The 21,350-nt window shown below is 46.9% G+C and overlaps 1 protein-coding gene and 1 long non-coding RNA gene across 6 annotated transcripts in view; one reads left to right on the top strand and one right to left on the bottom strand.

The window, feature by feature from the left end:
- Positions 1 to 19,472, top strand: part of LOC309627802 — a 41,192-nt gene extending 21,720 nt beyond the window's left edge. The window contains exons 2-5 of one of the 3 annotated variants that reach the window (XR_014243962.1): positions 753 to 921; positions 1,001 to 1,099; positions 2,630 to 9,762; positions 10,463 to 19,472. This is a non-coding gene — a long non-coding RNA (uncharacterized lncRNA). Of the gene's footprint in view, positions 1 to 752; positions 922 to 1,000; positions 1,100 to 2,629 lie in introns of all 3 variants that reach the window. The other 2 variants (XR_014243963.1, XR_014243961.1) reach the window with 2 other exon arrangements.
- The window catches only part of STK32B (serine/threonine kinase 32B), a 342,757-nt gene that overhangs the window by 70,591 nt on the left and 250,816 nt on the right, over positions 1 to 21,350 (bottom strand). The window lies entirely within an intron of this gene.

The following is a 21,350-nucleotide window of genomic DNA, read 5'->3' as shown; positions in this document are numbered from 1 at the left end:
CAGGGCTCCCAGTGCGTAAGAAGTGCTGAAATAAATAACGATGAGGGGCCTATCTCTGCTCTTTAAAAGGAGCTAGGGAGGCCTCAGGGGCGGATTCTTGAGCTTTTAGCAAAGTGCATTAGATCTCTTTCATAGGAGACTCACCAGGCAGACTCCTGAAAAGCCTCACGGAAGAGACGGGAGTCTGATTCATTCGGGATTTAATAAGAATAACATTTTATAGGCAAAGCATCTTATCAGAGCCTCTAGGTTAGCGGGTTCCAGGACCATTTCCTCCGGTTCCACTTTTCACATTGATCGTATCTCAGCCCAAGCACGTCATCCTGCTGAAAATGGGCCTGTGTGTTCAGAAATGGCATTAGAAGCATTGCGAGGATAGGCAAGTCTGCGACAATGTTTTCTGAGGACAGGTCCAATAATTTCAGAGCTGGGCAAAATGACACTTTGATAGAAAGTGTGCATGCGAGGCTATAAAACCTGGTTCTGCTTTTGGAATTATCCCCCAGCCCCCAAATAAAACAAAGCATAAAATGTCAGTTGGGCTATTTAAAAAAACAAAAAAAATAGCACAGAAATGGCTCTGATCCAGACTGCAAAAAAGGGCCGTGGGGACATTTCTGCACGTGTGCCTTTGCTGGGGGTCTCTGAGTGTTATACGTCCATGATCTTATGCAGTAATAAAGACAAATAAAAACCTGGTGGAAAAAGATTCACATCTGTGAAATGAAATTCTGTGGATATTTTACCCCTAGAGAAAGAACATGCTGTTGACATCACAGAAGTAGCAGGAGGAGGCGGACACACAGTGGTCATATTCCAGCCCCAAATTTGGTGGCCCTGTGGTCCTGGCACAATGCGCAGGGCGAGCCTCAGTTTCCTCAGCTGTAAACTGGAAAATAACACATACTCCACGTAGTTACGGTGAGGATTTTTGTTTGTTTTAGTCGTTTTTATTTTGTCTGTTGTTAAAGCGCCTAAACCTACATTCTAACTCTTACAGGAGCTTATCTTGGTCGTGTTCTGAAATGCAAATTCGATAGTTTCAGTCGTGCGATCCAGAAACTTCTGTGGTTCCTCACTGCTGTCCAAGGAGTTACATGTAAGGCATTACAGGCAGGACTGGGGACAGGAGGAGGGATGGCCAGCTCTGAGGCTGGAGAAGACTGGTCTTGCCGGAGTGGTGGGTTAGAGGTTGGTGGGTAGAGGGAGATGGGTTTAGACAGGTGGGTTGAGACCACTTACGAGGGGCTTTATTTGATTATGGAACCAACTTCAGGTTGTTAGACTTAGGAGGCAATACCTGGGATTTTCCTCCAGGCTGGCTGGGGTACTAGATGATTCCGTTTGAGGTAGGTGGGGTTTTATGAGAGCAGCCAGCCAAGGGCCAGGCCTGTAGGATGCACGCCTGTTGTTAGTAACAGAAGGAGCAAAGACATTTCAGTCTTGGGGATGAGCTACCAGAACGGGCACCGGGGAGGGAGGCTGGAGGCAGTGACTGAGCCAGGGTTGAACGGGTGGGATTCACCTTGGCTGTGGACCTCTGTGGCCAGCTGGCACTCATCCGGCAGCAAGCCGACGGGGGACAGGAGGCTGATGAACTTGGCTCTCACATTTTGGAATCTCTCACCATATTGGTGCGGACTGTCTTCCCAGAAACTGGGTACCGATTCTGAAACCGCATATCGTTGCTACTGGTTAGATTTCACTTCTTTCTCCTGTCTCTCTCCTGCCTCCTGTGGAGGGCAGGGACCATGTACGGCCCCCAGCCCCCAACACGATGCCTCCACATCATCAGAAGTCCTGATGCTACTCACAGCTGCACTTCCTGCAGAGCCTACTGTGAGTTGGGCATCATGTGGGCAGGTCACGTGGGTTTCACAAGGAGCGTGGCTTCTCTGGATCAGGTGCTGTGGCATCACCTTCTGCGTCACCCCGCTCTATTCTGACACAACTCTAGAGGCAGGGATCACTCACTAGTCCTATTTTATTGATGAAGAAAGAAGTATTTACAGAGGGTCAAAGGTCACATGTCAGCAGACAAGACCCATTCTCAACTTGCCTCTAGATCAACGTTCTCTACCTGGGGGAAATACTCAAGAAGAAAATGAATCTAGTGATTCCAGGAGCATGCCTATAATACATATGTTATTTGATCAACAAAATTATGTTACTTGGATTTCAGGATATGTTTCTTTATTACAACACCCACATACAAGGTTGTATTTCTTTTTTAATATGACCCGAATGGCTTTCCAAAACATACATCTGTCCCTTCTTACATAAATTCCCTTAATTGCCCTCTGGAACCCACAGCGCTGGTGGCCGGTGTCTGGGATTCCATATTCTAACATAATCTCAAAAATAAAAAGTGAATGCTCAGATGTGGCCGTCAAGTTTGAAAGCCATCAACTGAGGGCATCAAAGAAAACTAGCAGCCACTACCACTGTACTTGTACAAAAAGAGGGAAGGAGGAGCCCGGAAGAGTCATGAGGACACAATTTCAGCATAAGGCACGGCTGTCTCAGGCCTCAGGCCCATTCCTGGAGAAGTGTTTATTATTTTTTAAAATTTATTTTATTGAAGTATAGTTGATTTACAATGTTGTGTTCATTTCTGCTGTACATACAGACAGGGATGACCATGTGAGGACACAGGGAGAAGGTGGTGGTCTACAAGAAGAGAGGCCTCAGAAGAAACCCTGCTGACACACTGACTTTGAACTTCCTGCCCCCAGAATTATAAGCAAATAAACTTCTGTTGTTTAAGCTACCTAGTCTGTGGTACTTTGTATGCAGCCCCAGCAAACTAACACAGGTAGGTAATATTATTATCCTTATTTTACTGGACAACAAGACTGCAGCTGAGAGGAGTTAAACATTTTCTCCAGGTCACAGAGTTCATGGTAGAGCCTGGATGGACCAGTTAGAGACACAGGTCTTGATTTAAAGGCATGGAAACAATTTTTAAAATGTATACACAGCCTGGTGAGTCAGTTCTTTCTTACATCTGGCTTAAAACCTCTTGTTGCAACTCAAATCATTTTCCTCTCACTTTATCCTTTGGGAGAGAAAGTGCATCTGGTCAAGCCATGCTTGGGGTTTGTTAGTTTTTCTTTAATCCTGCAAAGAATAAACATCAGCATGGTTGACATTGATTCATTACATTCAAACGCTATGCCACTCCATGGGGTTTGGGTGTAAACTTGGTTACTAAGGCAATTGCATTCGGCTAATTGCTAAGTACACCTCATGGAGAATTCAAGAGTTTCAGGATTTACAAACAGGTTCAGGGATGCACTGGGCTCAATTAATTCCTTCATGGATGGGTGAGCCCAACAGCACGCTGCCCTAGACATAGTGAGGGTGTCGCCTTCCCAGGCAGGTCAGGAAGGGTCCGTGAAGCCCACGCAGACCCACCCAGCCCAGTTTTCTTTCTTTCTAGTTGCTCTAGGAACACTATATTACAAAGGTCTGTCCATGAGTCAGTCTGTGAACTCCTCAAGTTAAGCGCCACTGCACAGCATATGGAAAACCATAAAAGTGTGTTAAGAAGGATAGGGTGCTTGCCCACGCCCTGCAGTGACCGCAGGACAGCCTGTGATGATGGATAAAGCTTTGAAGCCCTTCACACATGAACCCTACGACTGCCTGGGTCTCAGTTTTCCTCATCTGTAAAATGGGGATGAAATGAAATAATGAACGCAAAGGACCTAGCTCAGTTCCTAGCATAGAGTAGGTGCTCAAAAAATGGTGACCATTTCCCCCACTTGGACCCACCCCTACTTAGCAGGGAGTTTAGAGGGAACAGGATGGGGCAGAAAAGGAGATGGAAGAGCCGACCCTGAAAATGATTATGACCATCCTTCACATGTACACAGTGGTACAGTTCACAAAATCCCTTCCCATACTGTAATTCATTTAACCCTCATGAATACCCTGTGGAACCAGCATTATCTTCTTTTCATGGACAAGGAAACTGAAGCCTAGAGAGGTGAAGTGACTTCCCATGGTCAGAGTTAAAAGTGGCAGCAGAGGGATTTGAACCCAGCTCTCCTGATGCCCAATGCTCTTTCCATTTCCTGGGTGGGGCAGACACCCAGTCCTTGTGTCTGTGCACACGCTGTTCCCCGGTCTGGAGCTCTCCAATCGCCTCCTGGTCAACCCCCTGCATCTGGTTGCCCTTGCTCAGCTGCCACTGCCTCTGAGAAGCCCTCCTTGAAGTCCTGGATGGTCCCGGTCACTGTCCTGCATTTCCTTGTTCCCTGAACTTCACTGGCTGTGACCACAGCCAGTGTGTATGTGTGTATGGTTATCTGAATGATGTTTTTCTTTCCCAATAGGCTCTGAGTTCCATCGAAGCAGGGCCCACCTCTAGATCAGCAACCTGGCATGGTGCTGAGCACAGATTGGGCTTTTGACAACTATTGATTAAGTTCCTACATCTATAAACTTGTCCCAAGGCACAGGGTAAATGTTGGCCAGAACCCTAATGTTTGAGTCCAAAGGTCCTGAGGGAGAACCAGGCCAATTAGTGTCAGGTCCTGGCAGGGGGTGGTCCAGGCAGGGGATCCCCCCAACTCTCCCGGCTTCCCCAGAGACCACGGCTTAGCTCTCATTTTATTTCACTCAATTCTGGCAGCTTGCAAACTGCCACAGTCATTTGGTCCTGCATTTCCCTCTTGGATTCAGTAATCGTGGTGGGTTCCACGTGGCGGAGCCTAAGGAGTGCCGTGACTCTGCAGGAGCTCCGTGGTCCCTCCCACAGCTCCCAGTTCTTTGCTTTTCCATTAAGATGCTCAGACATATGCCTCATGTTCTTAATCCTACTTTCTGAGGAGAACACTGGAAAGAGTTAGGCTCCATGTCAAGGTCTTATTCTATTCATGTGATTCCTACTGGAATCTAAGAGCACTGGCCAGGGGGACACCTGACCCCCCTCAGGAATAACCCTGTCATTTTCCAGACCAACAGAATGACGTTCAGGAGAGGTGAGTCATTTCCTTGGGTCAATCGGTAAGTTAGCCTCAGGGCTGGGGTTTGAATTTTGCTTTCCTGACTATTGTAACCTTCTTATCCGCCTGGATCTTACTGAGTCAGTGAGAAAGGTATTGTATAGCTAAAAAAGGAGCTAGGAAATAATTTTGTTTCTCCCTCCCTTTTTACAGACGAAGCAAATGAGTCTCAGAGAGGTTCAATTACTTACTCTAAATTACAAATACGTCCTTACAAAGCTGCGCTCAGGTCTGGCTAGATCTTTCTCCATGGCCAGTGTTCTTTCTATCGCCAAGAGTTTGTTTTCCCACTTCTACTACCTTCCTCCTACCCACTCCCTCCAGACCACTGTTTACCTCCACCTCGGCTTCCTCACCACCTAACACTTTACTTACGGACTTGTTTTCGTGGTTTCCCTCTCCAGACTAGGCTATACACCCCATGACAGCAGGGATGATTCCCCCCATTGCTGTATCACCAGGACCTGGAACATTATCTGCCATAAAGAATACACTCAGTAAACAGTTGTTTGGATACTTGAGTGGGTGAAGGCCCAGCATTCAGGACTGCCTGCCCCCATGATTCCTCTTCATCTGTTTCTCAGCGTTGGTCCACAGTTTTCCAGCTCCAGAAACCAGGGTTCTTCTGAGTAATACAGCAACTCAGGCCCCAACCTAGACCAGCCACAGCCTCAGATTCTGTGAGCCAGGCCTGGGAACCTGCATTCGGACAAGCTCCAGTGGGATTTTGATGCCTCTTGGGGTTTGAGAGCCCTGCTCTGCTTAAGGGGCGAGACAGATATCTGAGCTGGTTCACAATGGGAGGCTGAATTCAGGAGACGAATTGCCCAGAATTCTTAGTCTCCAATCCCTGGCGTGTAGGCGTCTTTCACTAAAACATGGGGCCCCGGTAATGGGCTCTGATTCCTTTGGGAATAAGTTAGGAGGATTGTGTTATAGCTGCTGAGTCCCGTGGGCCCCCTTAGGGGCAGGCCCGCTCAGTTTGATTGGTGTGATGCGGGGATGTGGAGAGGGGAGAATCACCTTTTGACTCACAGCGCGGATCTGTGTGCAGAAGTGAGCAGAGCAGGCTCTATTTTAGTGGGTTCTAAAGCAACCAGACATGGCAGGTACTGATCAGCTGGCAAAGGAAAGAAGAAAACAGCCCCTGACACCCACCCACCCAAGGCTGATGGCAGGGCCCAGATTGGGATTTCCCAATCTCTGATTTTACTAAGAATGAGGGAGGCCTGGTTAGAAAGAAGAGTCTATGTGAAGCATTACAGTGAATTAATATTATAAGAGTTGCTATTTTTAGGGCCCAATCTCTCTGATATTTCATCCAAGAGAGCACGCTGCCAAAATGTGTAAGAGTCACCGAGTCCCAGCCTGTCAACGCTGGAAGGGACCTTAAGTATATCTGAAACAAGCTAGCCGTGGGTCTTGTAACCTTGCTGAGACTCAGTTTCCTTATCTGTAAAGTGGGATAATCATCACGTCCACCTCCAAGGGTTGTTGTGAGGATTCAATGAAATGATGTATACAAAAGAATTAGCCTAGGCTTGTTGTGAAGTCTCAGCTAATACGTTAAAAAATTTTAATTGCTTAATTATAAATAACTCTTGGTTTGGAGAAGGGAAATGCCACGAAAAGTAGCAGAACTGAGACCAGGATGGAAAGCTGGGGTCTTTTTGCTGCAAGTTGTTGAGAATTAACATCTTGGGGCAGCCTCAGGAAGAAGACCACGGAGAGGGACTGAGGGGCCCTCTGTCACATCTCCCTCTGTTCCTTCCACCCGAGGGAAAGGAAGACACAGCTGAGAGGGAAGCTTAATAAGATTTGAACAGGGGGCCTGCGTGTTCATTTTGTACTGGACCCCTCTAATTATGTAGCTAGTCCTGCTTTTACCTCTAATCATGTAATTCGTAGCTTATTCTGCAGACTCAGAGAAGTCAGGCAGCCTGCTCACGGTACAAAGGTCGTTGTGTCACCATCATCATCACCACTGTCGTCATCGTCCCCAGCACCATTGTCATCACCATTGTTGTCACCATCACCATCATCATCACCATCATCATCCCCACTAGCCTACCCTGCCCCCCAGCTCTCGGTCCTGTCACCCAGGATACATCTGCACAACAATAACACAATGTGAATGACTACATGTGTCACCTGTTTCCTTTTCACTCCTTGTCTCTCCCTATTGGAATGTAATCTCCAAGAGAGTAAGAACCTGCCTGAGTTTCGTCCACTCTGTTTCAAGTAGAGAGCAGTGCCTGGCACATAGTAAGCTCCGAATACACTGTGGAAGGAACTGATGATTTCCCAGGTTTCCATTGCCAGAAACTGCTGTTACTTTACATCCTTTATCTTAATTAATCTTTCCAACTACCCCTCTGGAAGGACAATTATTCCCATTTGATGGATGAGGAAGCTAAAACAGAGAGTTTAAGTCCCTGTATATACACAGAGAGAGGGAGAGGGGCTGGGACAGGATTCCTGTAAAGTCATCCTCATCTTAAACATGAGGCTTTTCTCTATATAACATCTATTCACAAAATTAGAGCATTAGTACAGTTCCTGTATGTCTCCCAAGCAACACCCTTCTATTTCATAGTGTAATTTCAGTACAGAAGTTTGGCCTTTTGTGTTTCTCTGGGTAGCATTGGAGAAGTTTGGGAGTGGGGCTGGGAGGGAAGCAAGGACCCTGGATTAAAAATAAGGGGTTGCTCTGATGCAGCCCACTGTGTTCCATTTTCTTTTTTATCTGTTGAGCGAAGAGATAATGAAGTAGCTCTCAGCCAGCTGCAGGATAGGTCTGGTTAGGGGCAGCTTCACCAGAATAATAAACATATTAAATTGTCCCCAGGAAAGAAGCAGTGGGCTTGGCAGATGCCCTGTGCACTGGATGTGGCCCTGAGATTCCGGCAGCCTCACGTGTGCACGCTTTCATCACGTCCTGTCTCAGACAATGGTGGCTCCAGCTGTAATCCTGGCAATACTGATGCCAGCAGCCCCTGGGCCATGAACCTCACTGTTCTTAGTAACAGAGTCACCTCCACAAAGATCCTAATTCATCACGTGCACAAGGAGGAGAATACCTGTGCCCTGCCTCCTTGGAGGAAACGACCTCAGGTAGCTGGCTTTAGGCGGGGCTGGGATCTAGGGGTTGTACTTGCTTGAGGCCCCAAGGATGCACCAGAGGGACCGTTAGTCCTCAGTATAGTCTGCTTGGGCTGCCATAACAACATACCACAGATGGGGCAGGGAGGATGGAGGGCTTAAAAAACAGAAATTTATTTTCTCATATTCCTGGGGGCTAAAAGTCCAAGATCAAGGTGTGGGCAGGGGTGATTTCCTCTGAGGCCTCTCTCCTCGGCTTACAGATGGACGTCTTCTTGCTGTGAACTCACATGGCTGTCTCTCTGTTCACGTCTATGTCCTAATCCTCCCCCTCTTATAAGAACACCAATCATATTTGATTAGGGCCCACCCATATGATCAATCTTAGTCATCTCTTTAAAGACCCTATCTCTTAATACTGCCACATTCTGAGGTACTAGGGGTTAGAGTTTCAACATACGAATTTTGGGGGACACAATTCAGCTCATAACACCCTCTTATGGGATGATATGAAAAGGAGAGAACCCTCTTGACCTCTGGGTGGAAGGGGGGATGGTCTGCCTCCTCTGGAGATGATTATGGGGGAACAGAGGTCCAGGAAGAACCAGGCTCCCTGAGGTCAGAAAGGGTGTCTGCAGTTGGCATAAGGATGATATGTCCGAGAGTGGACCGAGCAATGGAGTTAAAGGACGTTGTAGAGAGTGAGGACCAAGTGATGGAGCCAAGGGGACCCTGGAGAAAGGTCTGAGAAGAAAGGGAATGTGGTGGGGAGCACCCAGGGGTAGCACAGAGGCTAGTGCCACAGGTCTTGGGGACCTGGGTTTGAATCCAGCTGTGCCAACAATCTCATAAGGAATAGAGGAATATCCGTTTACAGAATCTCAGGTAACCAGTTAATCTCAACCTCACCATTATCACTGACCAGCAAAGGTGGGGAGGAGGGGGTCTAGTTCAGGGCTGAATCCTGAGGTTTCTCCCCACCAGTGTTCCCTTGTCCCTAACCTCAGTGTTGACCCCTGAAAGCTCTCTGAGTGCTCACTATCTGCATGGCTCAGAGCTGCCCAGAGTCTTTACCTCTTTACATAGAGCTTGGCAGACTGGACACACCAAGGAGAGCCAGCGCAGGCGGGGGAGGGGGAGGAGGGTACACAGCACAGGGCAGGACGAGGCGGGAAGTTGGGAACAGCGGCAGCTTGTTATGAGGAACAGGGCCACCGAATCTGGGCTTTTTGAGGAGACCTGAGGAGAAGCCGCGGGAGAATTTCTAACATGGTGGCAACTTGCTTATTTAGCATTTGAAAAAGACCCTTCGGGACAGCTGGGAAGATAAAGAGGCAGAGAAAGAAGGCAAGGCGTTGAGACCGCCAGTAGGGTTGCCAGTAAGCTGGGAGAGAAGTGAGTGGGCCTGGAGAGGAAGGGACAGATGCGGAGAGGGGAAGAGGGAGAGGGGAGGGGGAGGGGTGGATGCAGATTCTGAACAATAACTTTAAAAGGGACTAAACATGCTGTGGGAGACTCTGCTTCTTCCAGCCTCATTTTCATCAACCTGAAGCTCACAAACGGCCGCATTTGTGACAGTTCCCTGGGATCTGTGTGCACTTGTGGAGGAGAAAAGAAGTAAATCTCTGTGCCGGCCTTTCTAAGACAGGTAGGGTCGCTGGCTCCTGGGTCTTGCCAGTGCTGTGTTTGGGTCCCTCTCTGCTCTCGGATAGATGGCAGGCAGGGGACCGATGAGAGGGAGAGAGAGAGAGAGAGAGAACATGGGTTTGTGCACCGATCTTGAGAGAAGGGAGGAAGGCGGTTTGGGAGCCAAGGGGAGCTGGGATGTCAGACGTCCCTCCTTGAACTCAGCTGGCTTCACTGGCTTACTTTGTGACCTGACCTAACTCAGTCATTTGACCTCTCTACACCTCACTTTCCTCATTTACAAAGTGGAGGCAACAATTCTTGCCTCCAAGGAGCGCTATGAAGCCTAATGTGATAACAAATGAAAACAGGACACCCAGTGCTGCAGGAAGACAAAGGCAGCATCGAGGCTGAGAGGAGGGAGGGTGAAGGGTCCTGGGGAGACTTGGTTGGGGGGTGTCAGGACACACTCCAGCCAAGCTGAGGGCCTTCGGTCTAGGCTAATTGCAGTGTGAGGATCCTGAAGGGGTGTAACAGAGAACAAACCTGACTCCATGTTGGATCTATCCCTTTAGCTCTAACCCCTGTGCTCTGTTGCCTGTGCTTAGTCATGCTGGCTCTGCCCCTTTATAATACAATGTTGCCTATAGCCTGAAATATACATGATAGCCCATTCTCAAGGCTCTGACCTTTAAAGGTTTAACACTTTTCCATTCATATAGAGATACAAAGTTGCAGAACAGAGAATACCATTCTCTTGGAGGCTTAGAGGAACCTTGTGACCAGACTTATGTGGACAGCTGCAAGAACAGAGGATTCCAGCCCCAAGAAGTTGCAACAAACAGCCATACGCCCTCCCCTTTTAGTATAAAAGAAGCCTGAATTCTAACTTGGGGAAGATGATTCTTTAGAACGCTAGTCCACCATCTTCTTGGTCTGATGGCTTTCCGAATAAAGTCACTATTCTCCCCAACCACTCATCTCTTGATTTATTGGCCTGTCGTGCAGCGAGCACTATGAGTTTGGACTTGGTTACAGGGGTTTCCACTGGGGGAGTGACATGGTCTGATTTACGTTTGTAGAAGATGGTTTGACATTTTCCAGTAAACATGGGGAATTGACAAGATGCGTTTGGACCACTAGAACGCAAGCTCCAGGTGGGCAAGGACGGCTGTGTTTCTGCTCATTACTTTGGAAGAGTGCCTGGCACAGGGTAAGGGATCAGCAAGTATTTATTCCGTGACTGAATGAGTCCCCCGGCAAGACAAGGAATAAAACCAGTATGAACCCACTGGGACAAAGAGATCAGGACAATTTATAGCAAAGGATGAACTGCCATCACATGTTTAAAAAGCAAAGCAGACGGAGGAGCCGATCGAATGGGCTGGAGGACGCTCTGATGTCAGGGCTCCCACGGGGGAGCCCAGCAAGCCGGTCACTCACAGAACCTTGGAGAATCTCCAGCTGTAGAAGGACCGGGAGCCATTGAAGATGGGCTGTGCTAGGGGCTGGATAGCTGACACTCTGCCCCTAGGGTGTTGAACCCACAAATCCACTCCCAGCCCCATGATGCTGGGTCACTCACAGGGAGGGGTGGACGTGAGCACAGGGCTGAAACGGGGAGGGTCATAAACAAAAGTCTGATTCATAAATGGTGTCCTGTCCTGCAGCCACAACCTCAGCAGCCAGGCCAGGGTCAACACCATTCATGAGACTGAGGAGGCCCCAGAGCTACTGCCTGGGCATCCCATGGAGGAAGCTCTCCACCAGCTCTCGCTGTGTGAAGCTCCACTGTGGGGTCTTCCATGCCCAAGACCCACCAACCAGCTTTTAACCGCCTCCTTCTTCAATATCAGTGAACAGTTAGTTATCCATGACCAGTGGCCATTTGAGGAAAATCTTCAAAATGAAAAGCAGAGATAAAATAAAAATATCAAAGGACCTCAGAGGAAACAGAAATAAATTCAGGGAAGAGGAAACTTCAAAATGACTATTATTAATATCCTCAGAGAGGTAGGAGGAGATACTGTGCCCATAAAACACAACAGGGCACAATGAAAAAGGAATCGTCAGAGGAGGAGAAAGAGCTCTGGGAAATCGAATATCTGACAACTAAAAAAAAAAAAAAAAAAGAATCAATAGAAAGGTTTGGAGGATGAAGTCAGGGAAATTTCTCAGAAACTAGAATGAAAAGTCTCACAGATGGAGAATAAGAAAAAAAATTAAAACACAGGGGATCATTCTAGCAAGTCCAACATCCAAATAATTTAGGAGAACAGGAAGGTCCAATGTGAGCAGAGGGAGTGTGGGCAATGAGGCTGGGCCAGCAGGTGGAGGAGGTGGCAGGGTATGAAAAGCAGGTTGGGCGGGGAGCCTGGAGTTTCAGGAAGTGGGGTTGCCAGGACCATAGTGGGTGGGCGGTGGTTTTAGTACACAGGCAGCCTCATTCTGTTGCGCTGGAGCACAGAATGAGAGATTCTCATTCAGTCCTTCTAATTAGGTCAAAGAGGTGCTTTGGTTTGATTCTTTTCTCTCTTCAACATCGGACACTTGCTAATATCCCTTTTAACAAAGAGAGAGCAGATAGCAGGATGAGCACCTTTGACAATGGGATCTAGCTAGCCCTTAATAACATCATTTTGATTTCACTATGTTTTCATGGTCACCTTATATTTACGACAAACAACACCGTTTCCTCTTTCAAGAACTAACATAAAGTGTCTTTCTGAAACAAATTTATCTTAGCAAAAGCGAATTGAGTTTGAATGCTATTTAAACAATAGTATAGGTAGTATGCAGATATGGCAAAAATCATAAAGGTAGAGTATGAGTTTCCTAGGGCTGCTGTAACAAATCATCACAAACTGAATGATTTAAAACAACAGAAATTTATTCTCTCACAGTTCTGGAAGCCAGAAGTCCAAAATCAAGGTGTCAGCAGGGCCAAACTCCCTCTTGAGGCTCTAAGGAAGGGTCCTTTCTTGTCTCTTCCAGTTTCTAGTGGCTCCAGTGTTCCCTGGCTTGTGCCTCACTCCAGTTCCTGCCTCTGTCTTCGTGGCTTTCTCTCCTCTGGGTCTCTGTGTGTCCTTTTCTGTGTCGTAGGACACGGTCTTTGGATTTAGGGAATTTAATGGTTAATTTTATGTGTTAACTTGACTGAGCCATGGGGTGCCCAGATATTTGGTTAAACATTATTTCTAAGTGTTTCTGTGAGGGTGTTTCTGGATGAGAGTAACACATTGTTTTTTTTCAGTTTTTGGTTTTTTTTGGCTGCACCACATGGCATGCAGAACTTCCCTCCTGCTGACGGATCGAACCCGTGCCCCCTGCAGTGGAAGCATGAAATCTTAACCACTGGATCACCAGGGAAGTCGAGAATAACATTTAAATTGGTGGACTGAGTAAAGCAGATTGCCCTCTGCAGAGTGGGTGAGCCTGATCTAATCAGCCGAAGGCCTGACTAGGACAAAGAGTAACCTCCCCTAAGCAAGGGGGAATTCTGCCAGCAAGATGATCTTCAGACTTGGATTGCAAGGTCAGCTCTTCCCTGGGTCTCCAGCCTGACAGCACACCCAGCAAATTTTGCACTTGCCAACCTCCATAATTGCATGAGCCAATTCCTTAAAATAAAGCTCTCTGTTTTAGAGAGAGAGAGAGAGAGACAGAGAAGCGGGGGAAGGGTATATATAGATGTAGATATAGATGTGTAGATATATCTTACTGATTCTGTTTCTCTAAAAAGCCCTGACGAATAGTGGAGGAAATGGATAGATCTGGGATGTTCTTTCAACTTTGGGGGTTTGGGATGTTGGTGAATTGGAAAACTCTTGGATATCTGGCTTGAGCACTTGCCACTGTCCACCACCTTCTTGAAGCTCCTTCCCATGAGTGTTGGTGTGTGCTGGCTGAGTTCTCTCGCCTCTGTTCTTCTCATTCCTTTGCTGCTTCTCTTTCTGCTGCTCTCAAAGTGTGGGAATTTGGGTAAAGTCTTGCCCTGGCCCTCTGAGTTTCTTTTTAAACGTTTTCTCTACCATTCCATGACTCTTTTTTTCTCTTATGGTCTTGAAGTTTCAACCTCCAAAATTTAACTCTTTTTAACTTATTAAATCATTAAATTAATGTATGGCATCTCTGAGCAGACGTCTGCTAAATAGCACATATCTTTCACACCTGGAGTGTGAGAACTTTGAGGACTAAAATAAGAGTAAAGCTAGAGACCAACATGCTGTCTTTATTACTGGTAGAGGTTAAGTTGGAGGATGAGGCCTAGCAGGAGGGCCCAAAGGGCCTGGGAATCAGAATATTTGCCCACTCAGTCTTGGGTAACTCAACCAAGGAAGGTCCCTCCACATGGAGAAGATCTGCTCAGTTAAATGTGTAGCACAGAGAACAGAACACGTGCTCTGTGGGCAAAGCTGAGCAGGCCACGGCCAGTAAGTCTTTCCAAGTTCCTAATCAGATGAGTCACTCTACATTAGCACTGAGGTGCTCAGAGAGGCCAAGAGTTACAATGAGTGCCCTTCAGAGGCAGAACATCAGGAGTGAGGAAGGACCATGTCCACCAATGCCTCTGATGCCAGTCATCTGTCCAGACTGACATGGTTGTCCCTGCCTGCCCAGCTGCTGTCTCCAACAATCTCAGCTGTCATTGGTTAAAATTCCAGATCAATCCATAGACCAGCCACCCTAGTGGGAATTGTGAATGGATGGTGTGATGGTAATTCTACTGCATCAGCTTGACTGAGCCACGGGGTGCCCAGATGTTTGGTCAAACGTTATTCTGGGTGTATCTGTGAGGATTTTTTGGATGCAATTAACATTTGAATCAGTAGACTGAGTAAAGCAGATTGCCCTCCCCAATTTGGGTGGGCCTCATCCATCAGTTGAAGGCCTGAGTAGAACAAAAAGTCTGACCCTTCTCCTTGGAGGAGAGAATTGTTTCCCGCTTGCCTTTGATCTTGAAGTGAAATATCAGCTCTTCCTGGGTTTCGAGCCACCTGGCCCTTGGACTGGAAATACCATCAGCTCTCCTGGGTCTCCACCTTGAGGACTCACCTGTGGATCTTGGCACGTGTTCACCTCTGTAGTGAAGTGGGCTGGTTCCATATGCAGATGGTCCCTTGCTTACGATGGTTCAACTTAATGATTTTTTGACTTTACAATGGTGCAAAAGCAATTTGCATTCAGTAGAAACCATACTTCGAATTTTGAATTTTCATCTTTTCCCAGCCCCATAATAGGCAGTGTCATGATGCCGGACAGCAGCAGTGGCTGCAGGTCCATCAGTCACATGATCACGAGGGTGAACAACTGATACACTTACAACCATTCCGTACCCAGACAACCATTCTGTTTTTCACTTCAGTACAGTAGTCAATACATTACTTGAGATAGTCAACACTTAACTATAAAGTAAGCTTTGTGTTGGATGATTTTGCCCAATGGCAGGTTAATGTAAGTGTTCTGAGCATGTTTAAGGCAGGCTAGGCTAAGCTATAATGTTTGGTAGGTTAGGCGTATTAAATGCATTTTTGACTTACAATATTTTTAACTTACAATGGGTTTATCAGGAAGTAACCCCACTGTAAGTCGAGGAAAATATGTATATCTATCCTATTGGTTCTATTTCTCTGGAGAACCCTAACAAATACGGATGGGCAGGTTATACCCATGAGGACTCATCTTGTTTCTGTTTTCTGAGTGACTCCTACTCATGCTTTAAGTCACAGCTGCAAAGTTGTCTCCCTCTAGAAAGCTCTTCCTGGCTCCACAGGCTGACCCCGCTGCTGCTGTAATCACATCTTTCAATTGGTGTGAACAAAATGCTTGACTCCTAAACAGCATCCAGTTAATCCTTGTCGACCTCAAACAAGCAAAATGAGGATTCACCACTAGGTCCATGGGTCTTGTGTCTTGAAGGGCCTCCACTGTGCTGAACCCAATCTTAAACTTTATTGGGCTTATGGCAGAAAACTCAGCTTCCATGCTCTGTAGCATGAAATGCCTTGCAAAAATCAATCTGAATTCAGGAAAAAAGTACAGATGTGTGTTGGAGAGGAAGAGCTGGGAATATTAGTTTGGTAGAATCCCCTTTCTCCTGCTGAGGCCTTGAGCTCAAAGTGTGTAGATGCAGTTATTATTGTAATGATAGGGATTAAGCGGAAATCTTAATCTTAAATAGTCCACTGACCCAGAAAAAGATGAAAGCTGTCATCTTCTCCTTTTTAAACACTCTGAATTTTTGGGTCAGCTATAGGACAATTGCCTCGGTAGGATGCCAATACAGAATAGCAATGACGATGTTTAGAATGCAGAACGAGAGCTAAGCGGTGCTGGATACCATGAGTCCTGGCCCAATGGAAGCTTCAAGGCTCCAGCAGAAAGAATGGATGGCATCATGGTGTTTTCAGTAAATTAACAAGTCCATGCACAACCCGGCTAGACAGAGGAGGCAGAAACCAGGGAGTACCAGGGCTGTGGTACCCTCTGCTTCCACATTTTCTGTTCTCTTACTGGTTACCCTGGTCCCCAATCCTTTGTCTGTATTTTCTCAAATGTAAGCCCTTCTAACTACTGGTGCTCATCTCTCTGTCATGGGGTTAGTCAACTATTGGCCAATTTTCTTGTGCTCTCATTCTGGACCATCTGCTTTATCTGTATTATTTGCCTGTCTGCAGGGATGAGTAGGGTCAACTCAAGTGCAGCCCACATCCTGGCCTGTTGCCAGGGGTGGAGAGAAGTGGCTTGTGCCTCCAGCAGGACATCTCTTTGACCATCTGGGTGTGTCCTGCACCGGGGGGGCTCTCATTCCCACCGTGCCACCTCCTGTGACACTGCCCTTCCCTGGTCTCCCTGCCCCAAGTTCCATAGGCTGGAATCTTGGACAGTCACACAAGAGAATATATTTAAAAATATTTATATCCACTTTATTCCAAAAAGGTTTATAAAGTGGCTTACACAACACATATATTACCACTGGGTTATAAAATAAATAATAACTGATAATGTGCACATACATTACCACTGGGTTATAAAATAAATAATAAGTGATAATGTGAGGGAAACAGAATTCAAGCCCTATGAAAACTGCACCATTGGTCTATACAGTACTCTTGTATGAATTGGAAAAAGACGCCCCCCTCTAGACAGAGGTCAACCTATGTCTCAGGCACAAATCTTGTTCTGGTAAATAAAGTTTTATTGGAATGCAGTCACCCCCATTCATTGAAGCACTGTCTATTATTGCTTTCACACTGTGATGGCGGAGCTGAGCAATGAGACAAAGACCTTACGACCAACAAGCCTAAAATATTCCCTCACTGGCCCTGTAGGTGAAACGTATGCACCATGAGCTGAGCACAGCCAGGGCTGGATTCCAGCTCCCCTCTCTCCTCTGCTGCCCTACCTTGTGTTGTCTTCATAATAACCTTGCAGGGGACTTAAGACAAGAGACAGGCTCAAGAATGACAAAAGCTTGGCTAAACCCCAGACAGGTTCCTCTGAGCCCCCTTTCTGATCAGACCTCATCTTGGGGTCTTGTCTTTGGCCTGCCAAGTTTGACTTTAGGAAGAACACTGCTGCTACATCAGTTTAGTGAGACTTCCCCTACTCTTGATGTCTCCTTCTAGTAAGTTTTCATCTGCTGATCCCCCCATTCTGCTCCTTGGCTAGAAATCCCCACTTGTCTTTGCTGTATTTGGACCTGAACCTGATCTCTCTTCTCTACGGCAACAGTCTTGACCCCTTTGCAATAGTCCTGAGTAAAGTATTCCTTACCATTTTAGCAAGTGTCAGGATAGTCTTTTCTTTAACAGAGGTGAATATCTCGCCTGAAGTGCCATGGTGAGTCAGTGATGGCACCAGGGCTCCAATCCAGGCTCTGTGGCAGCCAGTAGAGCAACTTTGCTCTGTGGCAACTGCCTCTCCAGCTAGACATCCAAGCTCAGATGCTGCTTGCACACACTGAACTCTGGATTTGAGTTTGGGGACCCTTTTGCTTGAATAAAACATTTCTCACCCCAGAAGTATAAACAAACCTCTGATTCATAGTCTTGATCACCATCTTTACCCACTGATGCCATTAGTCACTCTTCAGGATTAAACTCTCTCAAAAGGGCTGTCAAAGAGTTCATTCATTCACTGGTTTATTCATTCAAAAACATGGCGCTCCTGCAACGTGGCAGGCACTGAGTCAGCCAATGAGAATCCCACAGCGAACACGAAGACATCCACAAGAGCCTTACCACTGGTGAACTGCTTAAATCAACTCTGTTCAATGTGCTTGCTCATAGCTTCATAGACCATCTTGGCCCACATCTGGGAAATGCACCTAACAGGATCACGATTGAGATCTTCATGTTGCCTGAGAATTGACCACCAGGTCCAAGAAGTGGATGCAAAGAGTTGACACAGTTGGTCCATCCTTCAGCTGCCACTGCACCCCAAACCCTCATATAAGAAGACTGGTGAGGGTAGAGAGTGAGAATCATCAGGCATGATTTGCCAGCTTGGAGAAGGAAGCGCATGAACACGGAAGAGTTGCACCCACCCAAGAGAGGGGGTAAGAGACCCACAGCAGCGATCAGAGCTGCCTGCAAGACCTGATGAACGGCATTTTATCCACTGTCTGCTCAGGCAGTGAGCTTGCCGCTTGCCCTTGTGCTGACCTGAACGGTGGAAGAAAGAATGAGAGTGAGAGATAGAGACTGATTAGCTGGATTTAGGTTTGGCCCCTAGATAACTGTGGTTTGACAAAAGAAAGAAGTTTATTTCTCCTCCATGTGGAAATCTAGAGGTAGGCACCCGAGAGCTGGCACAGCAGCAGGGCACCACCAAGTCTTTGGGGAAACAGGTTGTTTCCAGCTCCCCACTCTAACATCACGGGGCTGTGGATTCTCATCCCCCTAGGATGGAGCTCCAGGCACCATGTCTCCATCCAAACAGCCAGGTGGAAAAAGGGTGGAGGAAGAGGCAAAGAATAAGTATCAGCCTGCTCATCAGAAGGTTCGTGGAAGTTGCCTTTGGTATTTCTGCTCACATCTCATAGGCTAGCACCCAGTCCCACAATCACAGCTAATGCAAGCGAGGCAGGCAACATGGTGTCTATTCTGGACAGCATGCCCAGATACAATTTAATATTATGGGCCAGAATTTAATCCTATGGGAAGAACACCTACTGGGGACAATTTACCATTTTGCCACAGCAGGAAAGAGGAAGAGAATAGCAGGAGGGCAGCCCTCTCCCTCCCAGCATCTGACACAGCAAGGATGCGTGAGTCTCCTGTGCAGAGTCCCCAGGCAAAGGGACACCAGCAGCGTCCCCTTTGGGGGTGTCCTTCAGAAGACAGGAATTGAAGGGGGGTGGAAAAAGGAAGGTCTGCTCTGAAACTCCCATGTCAGGGGGTCCCTGCCAGGCCCACTTAAGAATGCACTCATGCCCATGAGAGACGAGGCCATGTGCCACCAGGACCGCCTTGGTTCACCTCCTATTTGACCTTGGGCAGGTCGCTGTGCCTCTCTGCCTGTTTCCTCGTTTATAAATTGGGAATAATAATAGACCTAATTCAGGATATTGTTGTGAGCATTAAGTGAGTTATTGAATGCAAACCCCTTAGAACCAGACCCAGCAAGTGGTAAGTTTGCTGTGGTTTTATTCAGACATCTCCATGTAGAGAGCATCCATGGCTGGTCAGCCAACAGCAAAAGGACTAACATGGCTGGTTATTCAAGTCCCCTTTTTTTTTTTTTTTAACAGCTTTATTGGAGTATAATTGCTTTACAATGGTGTGTTAGTTTCTGCTTTATAAAGTGAATCAAAGTCAATCAGTTATACATATACATATGTTCCCATATCTCTTCCCTCTTGCATCTCCCTCCCTCCCACCCTCCCTATCCCACCCCTCTAGGTGATTACAAAGCACCAAGCTAATCTCCCTGTGCTATGCGGCTGCTTCCCACTAGCTATCTATTTTACGTTTGGTAGTGTATATATGTCCATGCCACTCTCTCACTTTGTCACAGCTTGCCCTTCCCCCTCCCCATATCCTCAAGTCCATTCTCTAGTAGGTCTGTGTCTTTATTCCCATCTTACCACTAGGTTCTTCATGACCTTTTTTCCCTTAGATTCCATATATATGTGTTAGCATACTGTATTTGACATTTCTCCAAAGAAGATATACAGATTGCCAACAAACACATGAAATAATGCTCAACATCATTAATCATTAGAGAAATGCAAATCAAAACTACAATGAGATATCATCTCAAGTCCCTTTTTAATCTTCCTCTTCTTTGACCTGACACACCAGAGAAGTGAGAGACCCAGAAGAGGGGGGACTTGGGGGTGGGTATCTCCACACTCACATGCCAAGGGGAGAAACGGGAAAGAAAGGAGAAGGCAGATAAGCACCTCCCCACCTCAGCGTCCGCAGCCACACGTAGACAGTGACTGGGGAGGGGAAGGCTCTGGATCTTACATGAGATTAGAGTTTCCAAGTGGACTAGATTGGACTTTTGATTACCGAAGTTTCCTGGGATGTGATGGAATCTACCCAAAATGGGATCTGCTACCCAACAGAGAAAGAACATTCACCACTGTGCATCTGAACCAGAATTAGAGAAAAATAAAGACGATTTGATTTAAATAGCTCAACAAGCAGAAATAACATAATAAACTGGTTATGTTCACATTTCCTTCCTACAAGTTGACTTGTACTTGGCCAAGCGCAACAGCCCCATGGGTGGTTCAAGGGTGTTGCTATAGACAAGCCCGAGGAAGTTTCAGTGTTGGTGTGGGGGAGCTGCCAGCCCCCTGGCCCGGTGCTCTGCCCCTGTATGCGTCCTCTCTCCAGCATCCTGTTCAGTGGTCCTCCAGCCTCCATTGAAATGGGCTCAGGGAAAGGCAACTACTCACTGCCTGGTGAGGCTGTTGGCCACAGGCTGGACAGCTCCAAATCCTTTATGTGATGGAGAATCCAACCAGCCTCCCCATCACATCTGCCCCTTTGTGCCAATTCTGCCCTCTGGGGTCACACAACTTAAGCATCTTTCCTCTTCCGTATGACAAATCAAAAGGCATAAAGAGCTACCCCAGAGGTGCCCCAGAGCATTTCTGCATCATGGTGGGGTGAATGGCCTTTCACTGGGCATTGACAAAGGAATCGTCAATATCTTATTAAAAAAAACAACCCATGTGTCACATTTCTCTTTTAGCTTAGTTCTAGGGAGAAATGTGAGTTCTTTCCATGTGATCAGGGTGTTTTATTTTTTTTTCTTCTGAAGTTAAAAGCTAAACGTAGACTGGAGGAAAAGGGCAGGGACACTGAGATCTGCAGTTGTGGGTTTAAATGCCTTCCACCAATTCCTGTCCTCACAATCTTCCACATGCTATTTAACCTTTCTGGTCCTCAATGTTCATAGCCGCAAAATGGGAGGCAGGTGGTTCACAATGCCCAACAGACATGATGGTTGTGAGGATTAAATGAGATAGTGCATGTAATGCTCCTAATGGAACCCTATACCGCATTAGGCACGCAGTAAATGGCAGCGATCCTCAGGGCCACAATTGATATTATTCACTCCAATTTGCCTTCCAAACTTAGCAGTCTAGGA

The sequence above is a fragment of the Balaenoptera borealis genome, assembly GCF_965194805.1.
Source record: "Balaenoptera borealis genome assembly, chromosome: 4".
Classification (NCBI taxonomy): Eukaryota; Metazoa; Chordata; class Mammalia; order Artiodactyla; family Balaenopteridae; genus Balaenoptera; species Balaenoptera borealis.
This window is presented reverse-complemented; position numbering and strand designations above follow the sequence as displayed.